The sequence below is a fragment of the Asparagus officinalis genome, unplaced genomic scaffold (assembly GCF_001876935.1).
Source record: "Asparagus officinalis unplaced genomic scaffold, Aspof.V1 AsparagusV1_Un374, whole genome shotgun sequence".
Classification (NCBI taxonomy): domain Eukaryota; kingdom Viridiplantae; phylum Streptophyta; class Magnoliopsida; order Asparagales; family Asparagaceae; genus Asparagus; species Asparagus officinalis.
Genome location: NW_017972639.1, coordinates 18,155 through 24,928, shown reverse-complemented (window position 1 = coordinate 24,928; position 6,774 = coordinate 18,155). Strand labels below are relative to the sequence as shown.

Genomic DNA, 6,774 nt, shown 5'->3' with positions numbered 1-6,774 from the left:
TATTACCACCTTTTGGATATGGGCTTCTACCTCTCGTCGACAAGGCCTCGCCTGAAGTGCTAGCACGAAAAGTCTCCTTGTCCTTCCTCCCCAAATCGTAATTGGTCAAAGCGTTAGTCACTTCACTATAGCTGATAGAAGATCTCCCGTTTAACAAAGTGAGCACGAAGGTATCATACTCCTCATCCGGTAAGGAGCCTAACAAAATAATTGTCTTGTACTCATCCGATATCTTCTCATCAACATTCGCCAAGTCCGACAACAACTTCGTATAGTTGTTCACATGAGCCGCTAGCGAGGTGCCTCTGGACATCTGAAATCTGAAGAGTCTTCGCAGCAAGTGCAACCTGTTCTTAACACTCTTTGTGAGATACTTATTGTTGAGAATTTCCCACATCTTCATTGCAGACGTCACCCCAATCACATCATATTTCAGCTCCTGTTCCAAACAGGACTTATCTCATATCGCCTCATCATATTTAGGTGGCCTCTCATGGACCATAATGGTCTCTTCCAAATTCTGAGCATTGAGCGCATCCTGTACGTCGCTCATCCACAAACCAAACTTAATTTTTCCGTCATACTTCACCACACTAATCTTAGTGTTATGAAAACCAACTTGTATTGTACTCGCCATTGACTTGCTGCTTTCACCTTCTTCTCCCATTGCGAACTAACTCCAAATTGTAGAGAAAGAACAAATTTGATAGAATTAGGAACCACCCAACTGAACCCTAGATCGGATTCCAAATAGATCTCCTATCCACACGAGGAAAGCGAAATCTCCAACGGCAACTCCTAATGCTATCTCCACCGAAGCCGAGAACTCCAAGAACTAAGCTTCACACAAGAATCTTCCTCCACCAAAAAACCCTAGATCTGAACAATTTTTACGTGGTTCGGCAAATTGCCTACGTCCACGGGGCAAGGAGGGGGGAGATCTACTAATAGAGGGAGAGAATACAACTAGGGTTTACAATCACTCACAACTTAAACCCTCAAACAAACTCTCAAATCTCTCACAATATCTCTCTACAAAAGGAGATGCACAAAACCCTTACGCTCAAAATCAGCGCCAAAAGGAATCCCTGTAGCAGAAACCGAAACCAGGTCCTTGCACACGCTGCCGCTTTTCCTGTTTGCACGAAGCCGACGCCAACAAAACTCCGTGCACACGTTTCCGCCCCTGCCTGCTTAACCTAAGAAATCATTAAAAAACTATATATATAGTTGTTTCTATTCGGGTGGGCCGAAACCGCTGGTGCAACGCACTCAATCTTCGCATGGGACATGCTCACATGTTGGGTGGCCCACACGTCTTCACAGGAACAACCTCCTCAAGAGACTGCTCGACGCCGGCAGCGTGAGGAACCAGATACAAGTAAAGTTGTTCACATTTTAGATCTCCTTATAAACACTAGTACAAAACTGATCTGTCCAAACGGTTGTAACCGTTTGGACAAATGCAGTCCCAAACGGTTACAACCGTTTGGCCGAGTAAAAAACCCGTTTGGGCTGAAGCCGTTGGGGAAGAGTTTTCCCCAACGGTCTCCCAAACGGTTGTAACCGTTTGGGCAAAATCCGTTTGGGTTGTCAAAAATACCCAAATGGGTGAAACCGTTTGGATAGAGTTTGGTCCAAACGGTTTCACCCGTTTGGACAAAACTCTGTCCAAACGGTTTCACCCGTTTGGACTGTTTATTTTTATTATTTTTTAATTTTAGCTATTTTAAATATTTATCTGCTTACATTTAATATGCACATCTCACACAATAATTTCTCAATATATCACATTGAAATCGAAAATATATACATACACAAAAATATCTCAAACAGTGCTAAATATCAAATATTATATATACATACACAATGAAAAACATCCAATATTATATATATGTTTCTAATATCCAAAATGACTCGTACATCCAAAATATAATATAGGAGTGGCTTGATCCATCCAGTCAAGGAACATTTTCAACACTTGAACTTTCACCCTCCACCTTCAAATCAACTTGGACCTCAGGAGATGCACTTGCATCACCTTCAGCCTGCACATTCGACGCAATCTCGGGTTCGGAAGAAGCAGAAGCCTCTACAGTTGGAGAACTCTGAGACTCAGAAATAACTGCAGCCTCTACATACTTGCAGGCTTGAACTTGCAGATAAAGTAACTGAGTGGAGGTCCAGAGTACTCTGTACTCTGAAGCTTGAGGCGCTTTTTTGTCGACTTGGAGAAGAATTGCTGATGCTGCAGCGATTGATATTAGAGCTAAACCAGTAGCGATGGCTGCAGTGTTCTCTGCTCCTGATGATGATGTGCCTGTTGATGCAGAACTTATTATCAATCAGCTACCTCTTCGTCCTCTATTAATGTCTTCAAAATAACATCAATCTTACAAGTGAAAATTTCACAAGCAATGAAAGGGAACCTGGTTCACAAAATAACTTTAGTGAAAAGAAAAAACAGAAACAAAACTGCACTGAAATCCAAGAATACAACCACCACAATTTAAAATAGTAATAAAGCATACTTGAAGGCTCGCTTGCTTTCAGCATCTGCAGGAGCATCTTCCATAATATATTGCACCAATTGTTCTACTTGAGCTCTGTCTCTAAGGCTGGATACATAAAGTATCAAGTTAGTCCATTTTCTTAATATAATATTACTTTTTATGAATAAAGTTACATAAAAATTTGCTTGCCGATTTGCAAGCTGATTTCCTTTCCCCCTCAAAACCAGACATCATTCGGCATCGGTTGCACAGGCCAGTACCTTGGATGGAGTTACGTATTCTATTTAGTAGAACATACTAATAATTATATACATATGCTTTCTGCCTGTATTTTCTAGTGAACTACGAAGAAAAGCATACGCGTAAGAAACAAAATATTTTGAAACTAGATTAAGTTCTCAGGTTGAAGAAGCAGAAAGAAAGGATCAGTAATGACTGAAACCAAAAAGCCAATCAGCATAGGAATTAGTGAAATACCACTGCCATCCAACCAACAGAATGGATCAATCAAGCCATTTATTTTCTGTTTATCTGTTTATATTTAAAATCAAAACTAGTTCTACTACACCCAACCCAGAATGAACAAGTGATAATTTCAACTCTTCTCTGCTCAATAAGTGAATTGCCAATTACAGAAAATATTTTAAGAGAAATAGAAAAAATATATTACAAATTTATAAGGCGGGTGTTTAAAGCTTTGCATACTTGAATTATATCTTCTTCATCCAGAAGTTTTTCCAGCGTGAAGTTTTCCTTGTCCAATATGGACTTAATCTGGAAAAAAATGCAGTATCAGTCATGAATAACATAATATGTGAATGATGATTAAAGATATATTTAAGAAAAAAGAATTACCAAGACATGATAAAAGTCAGATCCCAAAACAGTGACATGCTTGTTAACAGAATATTCAAGTTTTGATGGTTTAAGAGACCAGTCTAGTTCAACTTAAAATGAAATACTAAGACTTAAAAAACTAATATGAGAACAAGCCTAATGTAATGCACTATGCATGAAACAAAAAAAAGGCCTACTAGCAGTCGAATCTAGTTTTAGCTAAAGATGGTGACATATAATCGACATTTCTCGCTACAAATCATTGGTCTTCCTTCAATACTAAAGTTCAGAAAAGGATTCATCAAATAAGCCACATCGGGAACTAACCCAAAATAAAAGGTAATGTCAAACTAATGACTCAGTGTTTACCAACCTCTTTAGGGTAATGAATACACCTATCTTGTTGACAGAAAGCTATACTCAGTGAATAGCTCTATATTTGGTTCATAAAAATTAATTATGCATATTATATAGCTCGCTGCTCATCAATTTAATACCTTTCATCAGTCCTCTTTCCAGACTACTAAAATTGGACTCACCAAAAAACTTATCGATTGAGTAATTTATATATAATTTAGTCCACACAGATCTATGGTCATCAGTGTCATGGCCTCCGAGCAATTTTATTGAAGCCCCAATAAACAACTAACTAAATAACCACTACCCAAAGTCAATATCTAGTTAGTTTAACCCTAATTTCTCTTAAAGAAAACTTATTCTGTAAACAGGTGTTGGATTCCTACTGCAAAATGACCCAAAAATCAATTTTTTAAAAAGATATTAAATCAATCTACTAATAGCAAAGCTGAATTGAGTTAGAAACACGAAAAAGCCTACGACTTACCAATGAAATTGAACAAAAGACACGTAAAGCAACCTATATTTTACCAATCCAACAAATCCAGCAAATTAACCTAGAATTCAAACGTAGACACAAATCGAAGTTCTATTAGTTATTGATACTCACTAGAGACGAAGCAGAGAAGTTGGGGATTGTCCAAAACATCTTCAAATGACAATATTTTGCAGAGCGAATTAAACCGAACAAGGGTGACGAATCGAGGATCTGGTCACCGTCGACGAGAGAAGAATCAGAGTCCGCTTGATAAATTGAGGGGAGTGAGGAAGTAGAAGAGCGAGAGCAGCCAGAAAAGGGGGCTCAAGAGAGCGAGAGAAACCCTAGATTTTGGGAGAGGGGGGCGTTTTTTTTTTTTTGGTTTGAAAGAGGTGGAGGCGGATTTGAGAGGGTGTGGTGAGTTAATTATTTGGGGATGAAAATTTGGCGCTGGCCGCTGGGTGAAAATTTTGGGCGCCACTCGTGAAAAGTTTGGGGAGAACAAGCGGGTCAGAAAATATTAATTACAAAATTATTTTTTAAAAACTCTAACATAGCTCCCAAACGGTTGAATCCGTTTGGGCTAAAATATCCCAAACTGTTTAACCCGTTTGGGAGCTCTGTTTGGGACTTTTCAATCATCCAAACGGTTTTAACCGTTTGGGATATATTAGCCCAAACGGTGTTGACCGTTTGGGCTATTTTGACTTGTCCAAACGGTTCTTGGAACCGTTTGGACAGATCCATTTTGTACTAGTGGAGGAACCAATCCGGGCTACTTCTTCATGATGCTGTCGCGGTCGACCTCCTCAAGAAACTGCCCGACGCTACTAACGTGAGGAATCACAGCAGGAGATTTGTCAAGAAAACTGGCGTAAGAAATAGCGACGGGAGATTTGTTAAGAATGTGACCAGCACAAACAGTGGAAGCACTCAAGAACCTGCCACCGTGTTTCTCAACTGTTAAACATGGGCGGGGGTCAACCTCATTAAGAAACTGGACGTTACTGGCGTGAGGAACCACTCCGGGAGATTTCTTCATAACGTTGCCGCTATCATCCTCCTCAAAAAACTTCGCGATACTGCTCTGGGAGATTTATTCATTATACCATCGTGGTCAACCTCCTCAAAAAATTGCCTGATGTCGCCGGCATGACGAAACGCTCCGGAAGACTTCTTCATGATGTCGCCGCCATCAACCTCCTCAATAAACTGCCTGATGCCGCCGACGTGAGGAATCATACCGTGAGACTTCTTCAGGACGCTACCACGGTTGACCACCGGAAGAAACTGCCAGACGCCACAGGCGTTAGGAACCGTTCCGTGAGATTTTTTTCTTGATGTTGTCGTGGTCAGCCTCCTTAAGAAACTGCTCGATGCCACCGACATGAGGAACCTCTCCGGGAAGCTTCTTCACAATGCTATCGCAGTCAACCTCCTTAATAAACTGCCTGACGCCACCGACATGAGGAACCACAATGGGAGATTTGTGAAGAATGTGACCAGCACGAATAGGGGAAGAACTCGAGAACCCACCACCTCATTTTTTTGACTGTTGAACGAGGACGGGGGTCAACCTCCTCAAGAGACTGCTCGAAATCATCGGCGTAAAGAACCACTTTGGGGATTTCTTCACGACGCTACCGCCATCATATCACCTCGCTCAAGAAACTTCCAAGCCGCCCGACCATGAGCGAACCGGCTCTGAGAGAACTCTTCCTTCCGACGCCCCCGCGGCTCCTTGAAAAACTACCCAACGCTGCTGACGTGAGGAATAGCTCTGGGAGACTTCTTTACGACGCTACAGCGGGCGATTTGTCAAGACTATGACCATCACGTACAAGGGAAGTACTCAAGAAATCACCACCGTGTTTCTCGACAGTTTAACGGTAGCAGGGGTTAACCTCCTCAATAGAATGCCCGACGCCGTTGGCGTGAGGAATCGCTCCAAGAAATTTCTTCACGACGCTGTCGCTGTTAACCTTCCCAACAAGCTTCCCAAAGCCATGGGCGTGAGGAACCACTCCGTGGGATTTCTTCATGACGACGCTACTGCTGTCAACCTCCTCAAGAAACTTCTCGACGCTGCCGACATGAGGAGCCTCTCCAGGAGACTTCTTCACGGTTCTGCCACGGTCAATCTCCTTAAGAAACCACCTGACGTCACCACCGTGAGGAACCGTAGCGAGAGATTTGTCAAGAATGTGACCAGCACTAACAAGTGAAGCACTCGAGAATCTGCCACCATGTTTCTCGGCTATTAAATGGGGGTGGAGCTCATCCTCCTCAAGAGACTGCCAGACGTTGCCGGCGTGACGAACAGCTCTAGGAGACTTCTTCATGATCCTATCATGGTCAACCTCCTCAAGAAAACCGCCTGACACTGCTGGTGTGGGGAACAGCTCTGGGAGACTTCTTCACGATCACGAACAAGGGAAATACTTGAGAAATCGCCACTGCATTTCTCGACTGTTGAATAGGAGCGGGGGTTAACCTCCTCAATAGAATGTCTGCCGTCGTTGGTGTGAGGAATCGCTCCGGGAGATTTCTTCATGACATTGTCGCTGTTAACCTCCTCAAGAAGCTTCC

At 42.2% G+C, this 6,774-nt stretch overlaps 1 long non-coding RNA gene across 1 annotated transcript; it reads right to left on the bottom strand.

Annotated features, from left to right (window-relative positions):
* Window positions 1-1,808: 1,808 nt before the first annotated feature.
* On the bottom strand, window positions 1,809-4,589 carry LOC109827696. The gene is made up of 4 exons (XR_002243488.1): window positions 4,318-4,589; window positions 3,219-3,287; window positions 2,532-2,618; window positions 1,809-2,429 (listed from the first exon to the last, which is right to left on the bottom strand). It is a non-coding gene; the product is annotated as an uncharacterized LOC109827696 (long non-coding RNA).
* Window positions 4,590-6,774: the final 2,185 nt, after the last annotated feature.